Source organism: Syngnathus scovelli, chromosome 1 (genome assembly GCF_024217435.2).
Source record: "Syngnathus scovelli strain Florida chromosome 1, RoL_Ssco_1.2, whole genome shotgun sequence".
Lineage (NCBI taxonomy): Eukaryota > Metazoa > Chordata > Actinopteri > Syngnathiformes > Syngnathidae > Syngnathus > Syngnathus scovelli.
In genome coordinates this window covers 1,488,669-1,500,544 of record NC_090847.1, presented here as the reverse complement: position 1 = coordinate 1,500,544, position 11,876 = coordinate 1,488,669, and positions in this window count along the sequence as shown.

The window sequence follows — 11,876 nt, the reverse complement described above, 5'->3', positions numbered from 1 at the left end:
CACAACAGCAGTCTTTTCTTGTCCTTAGCCAAAGGTCAAAGGTGGTTCAGAGCCAGGCACCATTTTGTAGTTGTTCACGGCTGCAGGCGAAGTCTCGGATTGGGTTTCAGGGACCCTGACACTGAGAATGACAGGCTGGGACATCAAACTTGTAAGACTATCTCCAAATGTAGCTGCTTCCATCAATTTGCTGGTAACGTTTGTTTACCAAACTTCAAATTCTTCTAATAACAGCGGTCTCGTTTTTATATCGTGAATCCTGCAACTCATCCTATTTTTGAGCTACATTTTATCTATAGTTCCAATTTAATCGGACAGTATGTTCTCTTCAGTATCATTATTGAAAATCAACTCATCGAGGTCTGCGTTCCACATCAAGCCCTGATCTGTATGTCTTGACCTCTCGCATGTTATTGTCATGCTTGCTCAAAAATGGGACTTAGAGTATGGTGCTGTGAATTCTCAATCACCCCAATGAAATTGTATCCCACCTCGTAGTTCTTATCGTTCTGATGTTCCTGTTAGCCTGCAATTGTCCAAATCAAAAATGTTTTCTTTTAACTGTCTTTTCTAAATCTCTCGTGTTGCGAACCTATCAACACCAGAACAAAAAAATTACCACAGTATAACACCAAATGTATTCGAAAATTCATTGTCATAAAGTCTTGTATTATTACTATCTTCCACTATCTGTCCTACTCACTCCCTCCTTTTGAGGCTTGGCAACGCCCATGCCTCACACCTTGACAAACTTTTTGGGAGAATGCGTTCTTTCCTACATACGATTCCATCATCATTTAATTTGACTTTCTATCCAAAACGCTTCTCAATTTCTCAGTTCACACATCTTCTACATGTGTTACTGGTTCTCCAGTTTTTTTTCTAGTTAATTATCAATCCAAAAGCTTCTGTTTCTTTCTAACATTCAACCGGCTCAAAATCACTCTTTCATCAAAGTCGCTCTACTAATTTTCCATAGTAGTCGCCAACGACTTCAACCATTCAACCTTTCATTCAGGCAATCATTAATCAATGCTCATCATATGCATCTCACACAGTCTCCAAAAAGGAGTCTTCCTATCACATTGGTCCCAATTCATCCAAGCTCACCACACAACATTCATATATCATTTTCAACTCAGGTTTCCTGGTAGAACAATCCACCAATTCTGTAATTGTAAGTAATCAGAATTTGTTCTTTGTTTTTAAATTTGAAGAACTCAAACTCTCAGATTTAGCTTGCATTTAGAATTATGTATAATCTTATAACACAACTAATCAATTATTCCTATTAAATGTAGCATTGCAAAATCTTAAATTCACAATTTAGCTTCTTCCAACTCCTGAAAGCATGTTCTGTCATTTTTTTTTCTTTTTCGAATTCCTCATGTGGGTTCGACACTTAACATGCACTAGTGTGGATTGGTTTCTGCTCGCAAACAGATTTCTCTCTTTTCCTCTCATTTTTATCTGTCAAAATTGTTTCTGTTCTGCGGTGTAAATTGAATAGACAACAGTCTAGCAAATTTCTTTATACTAAAAGTTTAGCCAATCTTCATCAATTTGGGACTTTAACTTTAACTTTAACACATAGGCACACACATGCACAGCTCTCGCGTGCGGAAGGTAGGTCTCAGCAACAATGATTCATCACAGGCTGGCCATTTCCTGTGGTCGATCACGAGCTGGTCCCTCCCATGCACACGAGGACAGCACATTCTAATTTTATTCATTTATCTTCTAGAAGCAAGTTGCATTTCTTTACCACTTGATTTGCATATTTTAACTTTAGTGTAACACAAATTGATCTCTAGTCATTTGTAATTTGCCACCTTACTATTATTATTATTATTATTATTATTATTATTATTATTATTATTATTATTATTATTATTATTATTATTAAACTCCTCTTGCCCCTCGCTTGAGCCGCGGCTTGAGCTGCGGCCTTGCACCTGCTCACAGGGGCCTTATTGTCTTGGTCTGACAAACACTTATGACCTCATCAGTTTTCATCTTTCTAGCTTTTGTCTCTTGAATTCGTTCTCATCTCTTTGTGAAGATCTCACCCACACTCTAGCACTTCTACCACTTCAGCATGTATTGCATACAATTAAGAAATCTACTTGCCATGAACTTCTCATCTCAAAGAAGAGCAGAGCAAGAGATTTACCGTTCTTATTTCCCATCTTAATTTTAGTAGTTTAAGGTTTTACAATATTGACCTTTCAACAGATTACTAGCCTGTTTTATTGCCGTGGATCAACGCTAGAACTGCTTTTTAGTCAATTTATCCTACCAGTCACACACTCAATCACACAAACTCCAGCGCTTTTTTTTTAGGCCTCATAGCTCGGACAAACCAAAGCCGTACCTCATAGCTCGGACAAACCAAAGCCGTATCTCATAGCTGGGACAAACCAAAGCCGTATCTCATAGCTCGGACAAACCAAAGCCGTATCTCTCGTGCACCTTTTTTACGCGTTTAACAAACAACAACACAATCACACAACTTCAGGCCTTTAACTTACTTGCCCCCTTGGTTCGTTGCACTGCCGGGTCCCGTCAATCCACCTCTGTCAGACGAAGGCAGACCTAAGATGCTGGCCCAGCGAAGAATTCTCTTCCCAGGACTTTCTTCTCCAGGTCCTCCTAATGGACGCTGGCTTGTCGACAATGCAGCACGTCCTCCTTTGTCAGCCAGATAGCGGGTATGATGGATCCCGGGTTTCAGCACCAAAATGTTAGATATTTGCTCACTCCAACTTATTTTGCAAGAACCACACGGGAGACAAGTAAGTCCTTTTAGACACCTGCAGGTGGAGAGTCCATTCGTCGCTGTGCGTACAGCGATGTTCGAATAGAGCTCTGAACTCTCCTTCCTGCAAGAGGATATATATTAAGAGAAACAGAGTGTGGGTATGAGTGGGCTGAATAGAAAGCCCTTGTCCTCTAGTCTAAATGTCTCAGGGGATGTTTTACGATCTTGTGATAAGGAGGACAAGGTAAGGTATTTATTACTTGTTGCATTCCAACATAATCCTATGATAAGGATACTCTGTAAAACCCTAACAGGGACCCTGACACTGAGAATGACAGGCTGGGACATCAAACTTGTAAGACTATCTCCAAATGTAGCTGCTTCCATCAATTTGCTGGTAACGTTTGTTTACCAAACTTCAAATTCTTCTAATAACAGCGGTCTCGTTTTTATATTGTAAATCCTGCAACTCATCCTATTTTTGAGCTACATTTTATCAAGAGTTCCAATTTAATCGGACAGTATGTTGTCTTCAGTATCATTATTGAAAATCAACTCATCGAGGTCTGCGTTCCACATCAAGCCCTGATATATGTCTTTACCTCTTAAATGTTATTACCTGTGTCATGCTTGCTCAAAAATGTGACTTAGAATATGGTGCTGTAAGTTCTCAATCTCCCCAATGAAATTGGATCCCACCTCGTAGTTCTTATCGTTCTCATGTTCCTGTTAGCCTGCAATTGTCCAAATCAAAAATGTTTTCTTTTAACTGTCTTTCTTTTGAACCTCTAAATCTCTCGTGTTGCTAACCTATCTACACCAGAAAACCATTTAAAAAAGGGTCTTAAAGAAAGGACCAACAGATTACTCCCAATACGGATCTCCTCATTATTTACGAGAAAGCACTCCTTTCCTCACTTGGGTGGGCGCACACGGGGCTGCTGGACAATCTATGACCCCACAGTCAGCCTCCCCAACTCTACACGGTGCATATCTTGTCAGTTGTTAATGGAAACCAGATGTGTCTCGTGCCAATTAGTCTACGTTCATGGACCAAGGCCCAAACAATTCCTCACGAACCTGACCCAAAACATGACCTGGTCACACTTACGCTTACTAGTGAGATATACATTGCATGATACCAGAACAAAAAACTTACCACAGTATAACACCAAATGTATTCGAAAATTCATTGTCATAAAGTGTTGTAATATTACTATCTTCCACTATCTGTCCTACTCACTCCCTCCTTCTGATGCTTGGCAACGCCCATGCCTCACACCTTGACAAACTTTCTGGGAGAATGTGTTCTTTACTACATACGATTCCATCATCATTTAATTTGACTTTCTTTCCAAAACGCTTCTTAATTTCTCAGTTCACACATCTTCTACATGTGTTACTGGTTCTCCAGTTTTTTCTCTAGTTAATTATCAATCCAAAAGCTACGTTTTCTTTTTAGCATTCAACCTGCTCAAAATCACTCTGTCATCAAAGTCGCTCTACTAATTTCCCATAGTAATCGCCAACGACTTCAACCATTCAACTTTTCATTCAGGCAATCATTCATCAATGCTCATCATATGCATCTCACACAGTCTCCAAAAAGGACTTATACTATCACATTGGTCCCAATTCATCCAAGCTCACCACACAACATTCATATATCATTTTCAACTCAAGTTTCCTGGTAGAACAATCCACCAATTCAAAAAAACTTAACTAAAACAAACAACTGGCAAATTAATCTGAATTTTTTTCTTTGTTTTTAAATTTGAAGAACTCAATCTCTCAGATTTAGCTTGCATTTAGAATTTTGTATAATCTTATAACACAACCAATCAATTATTCCTATTAAATGAAGCATTGCAAAATCTTAAATTCACAATTTAGCTTCTTCTAATTCCTGAAAGCATGTTCTGTCGTTTTTTTTTTTTTTGTTTTTTTTCCTTTGAGGATCCTCAATGCAGGTTTAAATTGACCTTTCAACAAATTACTAGCCTGTTTTATTGCCGTGGATCAATGCTAGAACTGCCATTTAGTCAGTTTATCCTACCAGTCACACACTCAATCACACAAACTCCAGCGCTTTTTTAGGCCTATCCAGGGATGGGTGTAAAACCCTCCCAAACAGCTTTGGAAAAACGGACAAAAGAAAAAATCTACGCCCTTCTTCAATTAAGAAAAAGAAGCTGTTTTTCTTAGTCCGTTTCTTCCCCTGGGACTTGAACCCAAGCTGTTCTTTGGCTTGGAAAAACATACAAAGAAAAATCTACGCCCTTCTTTGATTAACAAAAAAGAAGCTCTGTGTTTCTTAGCACGTTCCTTCCACTGGGACTCTAACCCAAGCCAGATCCCTCAGCTCGGAAGAACAGACAAAGAAGAATCTACGCACCTCTTCGATGAACAAAAAAGAAGCTCTGCTTTTCTTAGCCTGTTCATTCCACTGGGACTTGAACCCAAGATGGCTCTCGTGCACCTCTACATTTTACGCGTTTCACAACAACACAATCACACAACTTCAGGCCTTTAACTTACTTATCCCCTGGTTCGTTGCGCTGCCGGGTCCCGTCAATCCACCTCTGTCAGACGAAGGCAGACCTAAGATGCTGGCCCAGCGAAGAATTCTCTTCCCAGGACTTTCTTCTCCAGGTCCTCCTAATGGACGCTGGCTTGTCGACAATGCAGCACGTCCTTCTTCATCAGACAGATAGCGGGTATGAGGGATCCCGGGTTTCGGCACCAAAATGTTAAAGATTCGCTCACTGCAGGTGGAGAGTCCATTCGTCGCTGTGCGTACAGCGATGTTCGAATGGAGGTCTGAACTCTCCACCCTGCAAGGGCATATTTATTAAGAGAAACAGAGTGGGGGTATGAGTAGGCTGAATAGAAAGCCCTTGTCCTCTAGTCAAAACATATCAGGGGATGTTTTACGACCTTGTGGAGGATGGGACAAGGTAGGTTATTTATTACCGGTTGCATTCCAACATAATCATACGATAAGGATAATCTGAAAAACCCTAACAAATACTATAGCTAAAACGGCCTGTTGCGTTTTGTTCAAGATGTCCATCGTTAAGCAAGGAAAACAAAAATGTGCAGTAACAGTTTTTGTAACAGATGTTAGGTTGTTTAATGGCAGTCAGTGCACAAGGCACTTCAGCAGATGAAACAACGTCACACTCCAGATCAGAAGGCTTTATACTGACCAAAAGCAGGAACTTGGAAGGGAATGGGAGGGAAGGATAAGGTGTGTTCTGTTATCACCTGAATGTCCTGTTATTTACTGAATGTTTTGTGACTATGTGTCATGGAACTTAACTGAGCTCTGTGTGCCGTGCCTGTGCTCACTGCCTATGTGTAAGTGAAAGTCACAAAGCTCTGTGTGCTGTGTCTGTGCTCTGATTGAGCAACTATGTTTGGGTAAATTATTTACACATTGATTGATATGATGAAGTATATATGTTTTGTCAAACGCACCTCTTTCTATAAGGTGCCCCCGGCTACCCGGTAACGGGTTTGTCTTAGCCGGGTTCGGAGAAAGTAATGCGTGGTCAAAGCGGAAACATCTGCTGAAGGACAGCAGGTGTACGAGCGGGGGAAAATTGTCCAAACCCTATACAGCGTGGGAAAACTGACCAAATTCTATAGGGCGTGGGAAACTAGGCGGTCTTACCCTATAGAGAGGATATAGGTACCAGACAAGTCTATAAAAAGTCCTGCAGAGGCAGCTACGAGGCTTTTCCCCCCAAAGAGCGCTCATACGTGAAGAAGCCCGAAGGAGTTTCAAGATTTTTTCCAGAGTCCCGGGATCTTTGTGTGAGACGCAGGATCGCTGGTCTGAAATTAACTTGGATTTACTCCAAAGAATTGAACTGGACAACTTTACAGGAGAAACTAGGTGAGAGAAAACGACTTTTATGTATTTTAGCGAGAGTGGGGAATAGTCATCGGGCCACCGGCTCCCTCGAGGCCAGCCTGTTTCTCTAATTTGGATTTTAGAAGTAAGATCGGATTGATCACTCGACTTTGCTTCCACCAAAAATAGCACGCAGCTGGTGTCTACCTTTTCCCTCTTTCATGAACTGTGTTTTGCAATCGAATTGTTCTGGGATTGAATTATTTTATTAACACGGGTATCAGTGAGTGAAATTGTTCGGTTTCTGGAGTAATTGAGATTTGTAATTCTATTTCATGTTTCTTCAATAAATGTGTTTTGTATATTATTTACTTCGTTGTGCGCTGATTTGTACTGAATGTGCAATCGATGGTTTGGGGTTGATTTGACGATTTGATTAATGTACGGGGGTTTATTATGGTATAACATAGGACCGTAATAAATAAAAGTAACATCAGACAATTTTAGAGAATTGAATAACTTTCGTAGTTATTTGAGACACGAGTGAATTTCAATCCGTTTGAAAGTTTGCTTCGTCTGAATAAATTAACGAAAGTGTTTAAATCGGATTATTGGGTTGGTGTAGAACTGAAAGTAATTTAATTATTTGAAGGGCGCAGGCCCGTTTCCCCTTTTGACGGGCCGCGTAAAAAGTAACTCCGAACATATTAGAGAATTAAATAACTTTCGTAGATATTTAAGGGAAGAGTGAATTTCGTAAAAAGTGAATTCGTTTGAAAATTTACTTCCTCTAAATAAAATAACGACGATGGTTAAAATGGATTATTAGAGTTGGTGAAGGATAAAAGTATTTTGATTGCCCGTCGGGCGCGGCCCAGTTCCTAAATTTGTCGGGCCGCGTCAAAAGTTAAACAGGACACGATCGAAAAATAGACTTGCCTTCCAAATTAATTACGGGGCAAATCTAAATACAGTAAGACATTTTTATTCGTTTTAAGAAAGTTGTTACTCTATTTAAAGCAATCAAGTGGGGTGAAGCACTCCGACAGTTAAGTGCAAAATCTACATATAAGGAGTTAGAATTAATAATATAAAGTGCATTAATTTTCTTCTTAAATGCTATTATTGTCACACTTTTATTAATTCGATTCTCTTTCGAATAAAAAAGTTGGTCGGCTCGCTGCATGAGCGACCAAGTGGAACGGACCCATATCAACATTTACTTCGGCAAAACTAGTGCTTGGGTGCGCTATACAAACGAATCCCTGAGGTCTTAACAAAGACATCTAAAAATATCCGTAACATAATAAGAACTTCAAACATTAGCGGGGAGCCATCAATACGATGCGGTCACTTCGAAGTCTTGCCTCGAATTGAGTTACTCGGCTCGAGCTTCGGGTGACTTGAGAGGGATTGGCGTCGTACAGAAATTAGATTGATTCCGGTGGAGTTAATTTAACTCGGGTGGTTAGATTACGGACGAATCTCCGAACCCGGCTAAGACAAACCCGTGACCGGGTAGCCGGGGGCACCTTATGGAAAGAGGTGCATTTGACACATCTTATCAGCGTGATTGGGGTGCAATGACTTCATAAGTGCCACCTTAATTTATTTGGCTTCATACTGTCCGCTTCATACATTGTAAGGTACAGTAAACACACCGGTGTCTTTCCTCGTCTCCCATCGTAGTCACACTGAAGCCGAGCGCTACGTACGCTTCGTCATAGTATTGCCTTGCCTTAGCTTTCGTGTGACTCTCAATTCTCGTATCTCCGTCTCTTTCTGCCGTTTTTTTCAACCCTCTTAAATATTTTTCCATGGTGTCCCACTGCACTTTTTATCACCTGCTTTGTGCTGTGAGTGCTTATGTTCCAAGCACTCTACGTGCGCTCTACACTGTCGAGCAGTGGTCACCAACATGGTGCCCACGGGCACCAGGTCGCCCGTGAGGACCGCATGAGTCGCCCGCAGGACTGCTCTAAAATGATCTCAAATAGCAACACTTGTCAGTGAACTGCATCTATTTATTTTACAATCAAACCTCGGTTTTCGAACGTCCCGGTTCTCGAACAAATCGGAATTCGAAAAAAAAAAAAATTGAGATTCTTTTGCTTCGGTTGTCGAAAAAAATTCGGAGGTCGAACCTCGCGAGATGAGCCGGGAGGACCCGAGAAAACTCGACCGTGTGGCCCGGATGCCGACTGACTTCGTTGTTATTGTATTTTCGTTACTTTGAGTAATATATAACCCCTAATCATGCCTCCAAAGAAAGCAAGTGGGAGCGGTAAAGCCATCCTAAAACACAAAGACGCTCTTAAAGCAACGCGACAGCGAGCGCCTGGCGCGCTGCGGTTGCGCGATTGGACCAAATTAAGCTCCCTGCGCACTGAGGTCCACTTAAATTTTGGAAAGTCCATCAGAACTTCAAAAATATTTTCTAAATTTCAGCGACGGCTCTGTCACATTATTGCAACAAGCGCGGTGCAGTTGCGCGGTGGGCGACGCTCTACGGTTGCGCCTTCGGCGGTGCGTTGCAGTTGCGCGATCAGACAAATATGCGCAAATGAAAAAATGCTTTAAACAAAGGCGTGGGTTTTTGTCTTGAAACGAAATTTATTTTTTTCCATTATTTTTAATGGGAAAAATAGATTCGGAATTTGACCGATTCGCTATTCGAACCGCCTTCTGGAACGGATTGTTGTCAAAAACCAAGGTTTGACTGTATTTTTGCTATTCTTGTTAAAATCACACTTACATGTGAACTGGAAATGACAATAATAACACATGGTGAAAGCCAAATTGAACAAATTGGCTATTTCAGAAGTGTGCTTCAAACTGGTAGCCCTTTGCCATAATCAGTACCCAGGAAGTAGCTCTCGGTTTAAGAAAGGCTGGTGACCCCTGCGCTAGGCCAACGAGCCACGTAGTAAATTAGCTGACTCCGTTACATTCCGATTGGTAGCGAATATGACATGGACCTGAGGACTGCATTTTAGTGATTAATGAATTCAGATTGATATAGCCAGTTTGGGCGTGTCCTTTCAGGATCATAATTTTGTGTCTACCGCTGCCTCGTGGAAGACAGGCCTAAAAAAAGATGGGAACACTTGCGGGAGTTTCACCAAGATGAATTTGGACGAACTTTATGAAATAATGTTGATGTTAAAACATAGGTGGACGTGTCTGGAAGTCTGTGTTCAACAGAAGGCTGTTTGGCAACAGTGAACAACGGACAAATTCAGCAAGGTAATTTACTTACGCCATGACCCAGATTCGTTCCAGTGATGCTACGGCCACAACGCTATACGATCATGACCAATATGCAATCGCATACAATAAGTTTAGGGTCTTTTCTTTAGGATCTTCAGCCAAGACACCCAGGCAGACCATGAAAGAATGTTGATGTTAAAATGTTGGTGGAACTATTCAACTGTGCAGATCCGATGATCCCAAAGATTTGGGGTGAGACAACATTGAAAAAACGTTTTTCTTTGTTTACAGTGTCACTTATTTTGTGGCTTACCTTTTCTTCATTACACAGCCAAAGTATCGTATCATTTTACCTTGCGGCATATACTACACCGTACATACCATATCATGTCGCCTATTCAACTCATGCATGAGATGCGATGGCTGAGATATTTAGGCGATGGGTTGCTACTCCATTGTGCTCTCCACTCATCATTTCATATCACATCCTCGTCGGATTTTCACAAGCTTCACATCCAAAGTATCTTGGCACAACGTACGTAACATGACTTGTCAACACAAGATGAGGTGGCTGAGAGGTTAAGGTGATGGATTGCTAATCCATTGTGCTCTGCACGCATGGGTTCAAATCCCATTCTCATCGAAGGTTTGCTTTAAATTGTTTTGGAGTGGTACAACTGTTTTCCAACATCCCGGTTCTCGAACAAATCGTTATTTGAACAAAAAATTCCGGAATTTTTTGCTTCGGATGTGGGACAAAATTCGGTTGTCGAACCTCGCGAGATGAACCGAGAGGACCCGCATGCCAAGATTCAAGATTCAAGAGTTTTTTATTCGCCATGTTTGAGCGTGCCAAACAAGGAATTTGACTTCGGTAAATCACAGCCTCTGTTCAACATTTGGATGACTAACAACAACACTCAGGACATGTGAAGAACGAAAGATATTCTCAAACACCAACTGATCTTAAACTCCCAAGAGGGCAAGGAAAAACTCAAAACTCCAGCTAGGGGAAATGAGAAACCTTGAGAAGAGACCACCGATGGGAGGGTCCCTCATCTAGGATGACCAGGCTGCAATGGATGCAGAGAGGACACATAGTACAAACAGTGTAGACAAAAAAAGTGTGGCAAGCGGGATGTTATTGCACAGTAATGACTCTGACACTCTAAGAGTGGTGTGAGTTCATCAGAGCGACAGCCTGGGGGAAGAAGCTGTCTCTGTGTCTGCTGGTTTTAGTGTACAGAGCTCTATAACGGCGTCCGGAGGGGAGTAGTTCAAACAGGCTGCAACCTGGGTGCGAAGGGTCTGTTGAGATGTTACTTGCACGTTTCCTGGTCCTGGACAGGTACAAGTCTTGGATAGATGGGAGGTTGATTCCAATTATCTTTTCTGCAGAATTGACTCAGTTTGTTATTAACGTATTTGCTGGTGTATAAGTCGACTCGGTGAATAAGTCGACCCCCTAAAATTCGACGGAAATTTACGATTTTATGATATATCCTTTGTATAAGTCGAGCTCAATTGTTGCATTATATTAAACTTCAAAATTCAATCAGAAATATGCGAAATTTATTGACGAAATGTGTTCAAATTTGCGAGTTTGTAGCGAGCGATCTATACGCCATTTTAAATTTACTTCATGACCCTGTGATTTTACGCGCCGAGAGAGACTAACAACAATGAACACTCTTAGAAACTGTTTTATTTTTAGTTAAGAAACAACAAATTATAATTATAAAGTGATTGCCGGTACATCGAGTTCAAAATTCGTCTTCATCGTCGCTATTTCCGAAAAGCTCGTTCCATTCGTTTTCGTTTAGTTTGTCGTCATAAAGGGCATCTTCTTGGTCTTCTCTATCCTCAGTTTCCTCCTCCTCCTCCCAGATAAGGTCGTCTTCTGTCCCATCGAGAGCGTTTGGCGAATATTTTCTAAGTGCCAACGGCTCTTGCGCCATAAAGAGTTCGCCTCGGCTGGTTCCCCATGTCGGCCAGAACAAGTGAAAATTCGGCCTCTTCCCCTGGAAGTCTGGCCAAGTTTGGCAA